Genomic DNA, 9,828 nt, shown 5'->3' with positions numbered 1-9,828 from the left:
TCACTGAAGTGGAACAAAGAATCCAAAAATTTATGGGGAACCATGAGAGACCCAGAATTGCCAAAGCAATCCCGAGGAACAAAAACCAAGCAGGAGGCATAACTCCCCCAGACTTCAGGCAGTACCGCAAAGCTACAGTAAGCAAGAGAGTGTGGTCCTGGTTCCAAAGCAGACATACAGACCAATGGAACAGAATAGAGAATCCAGAAATGAGCCCAGACAACTATGGTCAATTCATCGTCAACAAAAGAGGCAAGAATATGGACAGGAAAGAGACAGTGGTGCTGGGAAAACTGGACAGTTGCACATAAATCCATGCAACTGGAACACACTCTCACACCATGCACAAAAAATAAATTCAAAATGGGGGCTTAACGACTTAAACGTAAGACAAGACACCATAAAGCTCCATGAAGAGAACATAGGCAAGATACTCTCTGCTGTCAACCGTACAAAATTTTCTTAGGTCAGTCTCCCACGGCAACAGAAATAAAGGCAAAAATAAACCAATGGGACTAATCAAACGGACAATCTTTGGCACAGCAGAGGATACCATGAAAAACCCCAAAAGACACCTTGCAGAATGGCAGAAAATAGTTTCCAACGATGCAACTGACAGGGCTTCATCACTAAAAGATACAATCACCTTAAAAAACTCAACAGCAGAAAGCAAACCAACCAACCAACAAACAACCCAACGACCCAAATGAAAATTGGGGAAAAGACCTGAATATACCTTTTTCCAAAGAAGACATGTGGATGGCCAAGAAGCACATGAAAAACATGCTCAGCATCTCTAATTATTAGGGAAATGCAAATCAAAACTACTATGAGGTACCACCGTGCGCCTATCAGAATGCCCATCATTATCAAGTCAAGCATTATAAATGCTGGAGAGGGTGTGGAGAAAAGGGTACCCCCTACACTGTTGGTGAGAATGTAAATTTGTACACCTATATGGAAAACAGTATGGGGGTACCTCAGAAAACTAAATGGAGAAGTACCATATGACCCAGCAATCCTACTCTTGGGCATACATCTGGAGAAAACTTTCCTTGAAAAATACACCGGCACCCGTGTGTTCACTGGAGCACTACTCACAATAGCCCCGACGTGGAGACAACCTAAATGTCCATCGACAGATGAATGGATTAAGAAGATGTGATCGATCTGTGTGTGTGTGTGTGTGTGTGTGTGTATGCCATGGAATACTCACCCGTGAAAAAGAACAGAAGAATGCCATTTGCAGTCACATGGATGGAACTAGAGACTCTCATACTAAGTGAGGTAAATCAGAGAGAGAAAGACAAATACCATACAGTATCACTTATATGTGGATCTAATATAACGCACAAGTGAAACTTTCCATAGGAAAGAAACTCATGGACTTGGAGAACACACTGTGCTTGCCAACGATGACGGGGAGGGGGAGGTGGAGGGAGTGGGATGGACTGGGAATCTATAGTTAATAGGTGCAAACGTATTGCGTTGGTAATGGATAAGCAATGAGATCCTGCTTCATAGCACTGAGAACTGTAGCTAGTCACTAATGATGGAGCATGATGGAGGATAATGTGAGAAAAAGAATGAATACATATGTGTGTGTGTGTGTGTGTGTGTGTGTGTGTGTGTGTGTGTGCGTGTGTGACTGAGTCGGTTTGCTGTAGTGCAGAAAATTGGCAGAACCCTGAAACCCAGCTATAATGGAAAAAGTAAAAATAATTAAACTAAAAGATGTTGTACCGACACACAAAGGAATACCACTTAGCCAGAAAATGAACAAAAGAAGGCCATTTGCAACATTGAAGGAACAAGAGATGCTCACACCAAGTGAAGTAAGTCGGAAAGAGAAAGACAAATACATTGTGATATCACTTATACGTGGGATCTGAAATATGGTGTGAATGAACGTATCTGTAGAAACTAAACAAACTGATGGACATGGAGAACACAGATGTGGTTGCCAAGGTGGAGGGTGAAGGCGTGGGATGGATTGGGAGTTTGGGGTTTCTAGGTGCAATCCATAATGTCTGGAGTGGATTGGGAATGAGATCATGCTGCATAGCACAGGGAACTAGATCCAGTCATAATGGATGATGACGGAAGGTAATAGGAGAATAGTATGAACATGCGTATAACTGAGTCACGTTGCTGTAGAGTAGAAATTGACAGAAAGTTCTAAGTCAACTATACAACAATCGCCCAGCGGCTCCAAAGTTCAGTCAGAGCGATGCTGTGAAAATCTGGACTTAACAGCTGGATGACAGGTATTGCAGAGTCCTTATGGCTGGAAGGGCTTGTCTGTCTGGAAGGATTCTGCTCCTTGTGGACATCTGCCTGTCTGTCCATCCATCTCTCCACCTCCCGAGGGGACAGTTTCTAAATCCCATATAGCAGAGGTTCAGGCAGTAGCCGTGACCCACCCATGCTGGCCACCCTCCCAGCCTATATCCTTTGAGGTCCCATCCACATACACTGGAAGGTGATGGCCCCATCATTGACCAGAGGGTGCAGCTCCTGGGTACTCCATGCATAGGAAGTCGCACAGGGCAGAGATGCTCTGCAGGTCACCGATGTCCAGCTGGGGGAATTGTAGGCTCAGGGCCTCTGCCTGCAGTTGCTTCACTGCTGCCTGTCCTCTGGGAATGTCCCTTGCTGGCACAGCTCCCACACCATGGGCAATCCTTGTTTGCGTCAGGCACCATTACCACGTGGGTGTTGGACTCATTACTGACGTTGCAGGCCTCCTGCCCCTCCAGGCTCACATAAACAACACACCCTCCCTGCATAGACTGGACCACAATCTCTCCTATCCACCAACACACCTGCACACTCCCTCTTCCTGCCGGCTCTGATTCTCTTAGGTCCGCATCTTTCATAAAAGTGCCCCCTCCTTCAACTACACAGTTGCTCTTGTCCCATTGAATTTGGGGTTTAAAGACACCAGAGCAAATATCCTCCCTCTGTGATGCTGCCCGTGTTACACTGCTGGCTGCTGAGCTAGAGCCCACGGTCTCAATGTCACCATGCTCCTCAGTTTATGAACCCTCTCTGGCGACTTTCCTGCTGCAAAGGCAGATCTGAGTAGCTGCAGCAGAGCCCACTTGGACCCGCAAAGCTCAGTGGATTTCCTGTCTGACCGGATCCATAACGGGGGTTGTCCCAAGTTATGCTCGCGCTTCTCTTGACCTGCCTTTGGGTCTCTTCCATGTCTGAGCCTTTTTAGCATAGGAACAGTCGGCACACGTGGACCTTTATGAAGAGCCATTTATTCATCTCTTGATTGGTTTACATTATTTGTCATCTACTCCATGTTTCCCTTCCTTGGGGTCAGAGAAGTAATGACATAAGCCTTCACAGAATGAGCAGCCCTCTCCGAGTGGGGACTCAATGGAGACATTTTGGTTCTCTATTTTCTTTTTCATTTTTGCATAGGGCTGTTTTTGATAGTGTAAGTATCCTTTTGGGGAAATCAGGACACAAATTATGCATTGGCCCAGGGGTAGCTCTCAGGGGGAACACCCCATTCTACAAATTTTTTCTCAGAAACAAACTGACCGTGAGGCCCCTCAGCATCTGAGAGCAAAAGGTCCAGGTACACGGGGGTCTCTGCTCCTTCCTCTGGTCTCTTGGGTGCCTCAGGTCCAGTCATGTCAGTTCTCACCCACCCTGGGCAGCAGGCATTCAGGAGGATCTTGTCCCCTGCTCTCTGCTCACTCAGTTTAGATCCTAGCATAGATCCTGGACAACACAGTGACCCCGATTTTCGTCACTCCATAGATCAGATCACACCATCCCTCCTTCCTGTGCACCCCGTTCTTTGTGTCTTCCACAAACTTGTTCATGAGCCCCACCAGCTCCTGCTCTGTGATGGTCTCACTCTTGAACTTCTGCTGCAATTCAGGGCTGCACTCGTTAAGGGCTCTGACACCCTCAGTGCTAGACACATTCACCACTCTGCCTGTAATACAACACATATCCTTATATAGAGACATGAGCACCAGAAGGATATATATATATACCCAGTTCTCCAGGACTTTGGACCCTAAATTTCCAACTGAGATTCAGTGAGCAGTTTGCTAGGAGAAGACGTAAGAGTGCCTCTGTGAGAGAGGGACATGAACTGGCCTTGGATCATCTGCTGAGCATCGTGTATGGATGATGTCAGGGAATGAAATGCTCTAGTGGGGAGGGCAGTGCCCAGATTCCCATAAGAAAAGGCAACTGGTGTATGGAGGAAAATGCTCAGAAAATAAGAGGAGTCCTCGCTGCACTCAGGAGAGTGGCCTCCTTTGGGGCCACCTGAGGGTCTATGGTCACTTGGCCAGTGCTCTAGGACAGGTGTGTCTTGACCTGCCAAGGGCCTGTGGGTTTATGAATGGCAGTTCCTAGGGGATCAGACAGCATTCATCTTGGGAGGCTCAGTCAGAATAAGCTAAAAGCATTCATTTCAGGGTCTGAATTTCATGCATTTTTTTCTGGGTTTGAGTTTTTCTCACTCACGAGTAATGCCTCCAGTCCTGGCTATTGGAGGACAGAGAGGGGCAGTGGAATCTGATAATTTCAGAGATGCCCAGTGAGCATGCCACTGAGAGATTCAAAGGGACCTTAAGAGGGAATGAGAGTAGGACATGATAGGGGCCATCAGAAGCAGGTCTTCCTGGGTGAGGAGGTGCAGATACTATGGAGGGACTGTCCTCAGGTGTGGTTCCTTGCAGTGTCTTTTTGGGTGCAGGAGGGGAGTGGAAATGGGTGCAGCCCCAAGGTAGGAGTTGGCTCATTGTTCCTAAGACTCTAGCATCTTCTGAGACTCCAAGGCCCCTGAATGTTTCCTCTGCCAGCCAGTCAGAAGGAGGGGAGATGTGTAGGAGACAGACTTGTTGAGGCCATGTCTGGACACAGAGCTGGGAATTCGGGCTGGAGGTGGCAGGCCTAGGAAGTTATATTGTGCCCTGCTGAGATGAGATGCTGTTTCTGGACCTGGCTTTTCCACCCTGGTGGGAGAACCCCTGTCTAAGGCGTCAAGGCAGGTACTGATGTTGCGGGTCAAGTGTCCTGGGAGACTGAGTGACAGTCTCCTCTGGTTGTCACACTGATGGAAAATGAGTAGATGACAAAAATCGAGGGGAGCTGAGTAGCAGCTACTTTCCATGTTGTAAATTGGTGAAACAAGGTGGCCATTCGATTGAGTGGCTTTAGTCCCCTGGTGGGTTATGGTAGCAGTCCAGAGTATGAACCTGTAAATGTCTAATTGTGACTCGATTGAAAGCTTAGGAGCACCATTGACAAAGAGCCACCAAGTTTCTGAAGCTGCACACAGTCCATAACCTCCTTACTTTCTTTCAGTCTTCTCTCCATAATCATGTGTCCCTCTCTACCCATGGTAGAAGCATCATCACCACATCTAGTTTTGTGATTTCTGAGGCAAATAGATATATTTTTCTAAGAAAATATCTTTAAAAATTTATATGCCTTGTGGAGTTCCCATCGTGGTGCATTGTTAACGAATCCGACTAGGAACCATGAGGTTGCGGATTCGATCCCTTGCCTTGCTCAGTGGGTTAAGGACCCAGCACTGCTGTGAGCTGTGGTGTGGGTCACAGATGTGGCTCAGATCCCACGGTGCTGTTGCTCTGGTGTAGGCCGGTGGCTACAGCTGTGATTGGACCTGTAGCGTGGGAACTTCCATACGCCACGGGAGCAGCCCCAAGGGAAAAAGAAAAAAAAAAAAAGAAAGAAAGAAAGAAAAATTTATATGCCTTGGCTTATTGCTTAATATCTGTCAAATAGTTGAAGAAACAGTTGTATGCTAAAAATGTCCAAATAGCAGTTGACTAAGGGGAGACCACAATTTGCCAAAACACATGAAGTGGAAGTAGGTTTATCTGTTCCTCTCAAAGTATCCCTCCCCCAAGTTGCCTCCTGCAGTTATTAGGCATATATCTCAGACTGTTGCTCTGTTAGATAACTTTTGTACTAGATGTAGTTGCTTGATGTCCTTTGGATGTAAGAGAGCCCTAGGAAAGCCCCCTTGGGTGCTCTCTGTAAGGGAAGGCCTAAGCTTGTGCACAGGATGCTTCAGCCCTTGGCCAGGGGCCTTGGAGGAAATGTTAAACCCTTAGAATGTCCTGCCTGAGAAGCCTGGCCTGGACTTGTTACCTAGGGTCCCGCTCTATAATCTGTGTTAACAGGTGACTATGCTGGGGCCTTGGGGTACTTGGTATGAGGTGGATCTTGGGAGGGGCTGAAGAGTCAGGAGAGCAAAGTGCTCATTGGGCCACACCTAAGTGAGCAACAAGCACCAAGGCCACTGGACACCATGGTCAGTGTGAGCTCCCGGGTGGGCAATGCTCCACAGGTGCTGTCTCCTGTTGTTTCAGGGAGAAACTCGTGCTTCCCCCAGGATCTGCTGGGAGAGGGCATGTGGCAACTCCATCCTGGTCTTTCTTGACCCTGTGCCATGAGACCTTGACCACTGCTGACCTGAGCTAGTCTCTGTTTCCTAGTTTACTCTCATGTGTGTTTAACAGACTTTTGCTGAGTTCTGTGTACTTTTAGTAAATTATTGACCCTGAGGGTGGTATGGGATGTCCTGAATTGGCCAAGACTCCGAAGTGTGCGCTTCGCTTAGCATCTTTAACCAATATATGTATAATATATTCTATCAGGTGGAGTCAAAAGAAAACGTGAAATGAAGAGATGAAGGGAAAGCCTTTGGGGGCATAATGAATTGATGGTAGTCTGGGCTCCCGAAACCCGAATCAGAAAAAGCCAACAAGCAACGACGAAAGGTGAATCAGGTCACTGTGAGCGGGAAGGAGGGGTGAGAAGGTCTGGGTGGAGTCCTAAGGGAAGCCCAGCTGTGACGGGCATGGGGCAAGTTAAAGGGCTCTCAGAGGAGACCTTTGCGTTAAGGTGGGAAGAGAAGAAAGGGCCAGATGTGCAAAGAGCAGCTGGACCGAGGCAAGACTCAGTTGGACTGTGTAGAAGGACCTGTGGCCTCAGGCACCTGGAAAGGTGGGGACACAGCCTTGCTGCCAGTGAAGTGGAAGAGGAGAGGGAGCTGGGACCGCAGAGGAGGCCAGAGGCAGGCGGAGCCCAGATCTTGCCTGAAACCCCTTATCTTGGGCTCCATTCAGACTCACCTTTGGGTCTTATTAGCGGCAGAAGCTCGGTGCACACATCTCGGGTTCCCACGAAGTTGGTTTTCATCATCATTTCTGCCTGAGTATGAAATGGTGTGGGATTGGCAGCTCTTAGAGCTGAAGGAAATGGAGTTAATAAATATTAGCCTTATGTGAAAATTTTGACAATGGTAGCTCTTTGTAATATGTTTTCTTTCTTTTTTTGGGGGGGTGGGTGGGTGGGCTGCACCCTAGGCATATGGATATGGATTTCCCACGTTAAGGGTCCAGTCGGAGCTGTAACTGCCGTTCTACACCACAACCAGAGCTAGGCAGGATCCAAGTCGTGTCTGTGGCCTACACCACAGCTCATGGCAAAGCTGGATCCTTCCCCCACTGAGTGAGGCCAGGGATCAAATCTACCTCCTCAGGCATAGTAGTTGGGTTTGTTACCCTTGAGCATGACAGGAACTCCCGTGCTATGTATTCTGATGAATATTAATTAATGTCCGTGTTTCCTTCGCAGCGTTGTGCCAGTGCGCATTTCAGGGCTTGATCGTGCTCTAGAGTTCTGTAAGATGGCACCATCAGGGGAGGCTAAGTGAAGGGAGCAAATATGGGATCTGCGTGTCCCATGCTTTGCCAGATTTTGTTCATGTCAACATAAGTTAAAAATTCACTGAAGGGCTCCCAAATTCCATGAGAGTGATATTGTGAAAATCTGGACTCAGTCCTAAACCGTCTGACCAAAGGTATTTCGGGAGCCCTCTGGCTGGAAGGGACTTGTCAGTCTGGAAGGATTCTGCTCCCTCTGGCCACCAGTATGTCCACTCTCTGGGGAGTGGGCTCTAGACCCCACACCTGAGATTCAGCCAGTGCCCTGTCACAGCCATGTTGGCCACCCTCACAAGGCTGTATCCCATCCACTTATGGGAACTCCTATCTACTTACTTTTGGGGGCGATGGCCGCATTGTTGACCAGCACGTCCAGCCCCCCGTACTCCTTGCACAGGAAGTCACGCAGGACCCGGATGCTCTGCAGGTCATCGATGTCCAGCTGGTGGAAGCGTGGGCTCAGGCCCTCTGCCTCCAGCTGCTTCACTGCCGCCTGGCCCCGAACCACGTCCCTGGCTGTGAGTACCACATCCCCCGAGAACTGCCGACACAGCTCCCATACGATGGCAAGGCCAATACCCTTGTTTGAGCCAGTCACCAGGGCCACATGAGTGTGGGAGGACATGGCCGGTGTAGTGTGTCTGAGCCTCTGGTGTGGAGAGTGGAGGGTAGTGTGCATCTAGGACAGGAGGTGGGGCAATACAAGGGGCTGGACCTGACTACCAAGGAGCTAGTAACACCAGAGCTGGGATCCAGTGTGTCTGGCTGCCAGGAGTGAGACTCCTAGGGCACTAAGCCCTGCCTTCTTGCCTCTGTCCAAGGACTGGCCAAATGGTGCACGATGTTCCCAATGACCAACTCCTGACTCCACTCTGTCCCTGGCGCCACATCCAGAGCCAAACCTGGGCACAGCAGTCTTTTAAATTAACCTGAGATGCCCAGGGTTCTGTTGGGAGGCGATATATAGGTGAAGGGCCCCTGGGGGCAAGGGAGTTCTAGCAGTTGAGCAAAAAGTATTTGGGAGGAGATCTTCCAAAGGAGAAAAAGGAGTGCAGATTCATTCTCTTAGGCTGGGCCCATTACTCCCTACAGAATGGCAATGATTGCTTTTTCTTTAATGAAAAAAAAAAACTACTAAGGGAGATGGCTTATGAGGAACAGAGTTCCTGGCAGCTTTCTTAAGAGGCATTCCAGACAGTGAATGAGAGACATGGTCCTATGTTCAACTACCCTTTGGGCCGTGTACCTGGCTCTGTGGGATTCCCAGTGATGCCCCGGGCTTGGGGGGTTTGTGAAGCTCTTTCTGTGCCAAACCAGTGGTTGGGATATTTATTGCATGCAGGAATAATTCTTTGGGTTCCTGAAAGTGCCACATTTTGGTTTGGTTTATGTTACTATAATAAGTGGAATATTGAAGTGTATGTTATATTTTTGGAAGTTGACTTGCAGTGCTTCTGTTACTGGAGGGAACGTGGAGGACAATCCTCAGGACCCTGGGGAGGCCAGGATTGGTGTTGGGTGGGAAGAAGTTTGTCCTTGCTGCCCTGGCTGCTCTTGGGACCCTCTTACAGGGACTCGTGGCAGCGGATGCTTGGCAATCCCCCTGTGTTTCAGCAACAGCCCCTATATCCTGATATTCCTCTTCCGAGCAGTCCTATGATGTGATCCCCATTTTACAGTTGAAAGGATAAAGTAGATACCCCTTGTGGCTCAAGGTCATACAGGAAGGTGGCTCAGGCAGGATACCTTCTTCCTGATGTTTGTCCGGAAAGCTGTCAAATAGGAAACCTAAAGCAATTCCATACTCCTTGTTCGTCCTCCTAACGAGATCCAACAATTAGGAACAATTGGTTTGGTATTAAGCAGTCTGCACCAATGGACATGTGTCAGGAACTATGTCTTCCTTAATAACCTTTCAGCCCTCCTTTCCCACTTAAATTTCACTTTCTCCCTCCAACAACTGGGCCATCATCTCTCCTAGCCACTAAAACCCCTACTGGCTCCATTTTCCCATCCTCTCTGATTCTCATAAGGGTATATCCTTCATCCAAAGTCCCTCCCAGTTCACAATCACTGCTTCTGGGGGACC

General features: G+C 48.4%; 1 pseudogene across 1 annotated transcript; it reads right to left on the bottom strand.

Moving 5' to 3' along the window:
• Positions 1-3,251: 3,251 nt before the first annotated feature.
• On the bottom strand, positions 3,252-8,390 carry LOC110256479 (carbonyl reductase [NADPH] 1-like; annotated as a pseudogene). The gene is made up of 3 exons (XR_014825156.1): positions 8,076-8,390; positions 7,146-7,262; positions 3,252-3,961 (listed from the first exon to the last, which is right to left on the bottom strand). The product of XR_014825156.1 is annotated as a carbonyl reductase [NADPH] 1-like (transcript).
• Positions 8,391-9,828: the final 1,438 nt, after the last annotated feature.

The sequence above is a fragment of the Sus scrofa genome, chromosome 13 (assembly GCF_054392235.1).
Source record: "Sus scrofa isolate SSC_HxYL_T2T_F1_AM1 chromosome 13, Sscrofa_HxYL_maternal_Yorkshire_Landrace_v2.0, whole genome shotgun sequence".
NCBI lineage: Eukaryota > Metazoa > Chordata > Mammalia > Artiodactyla > Suidae > Sus > Sus scrofa.
Note: the sequence above shows the minus strand (reverse complement) of the source record. Positions and strands in the feature narration are given on the sequence as shown.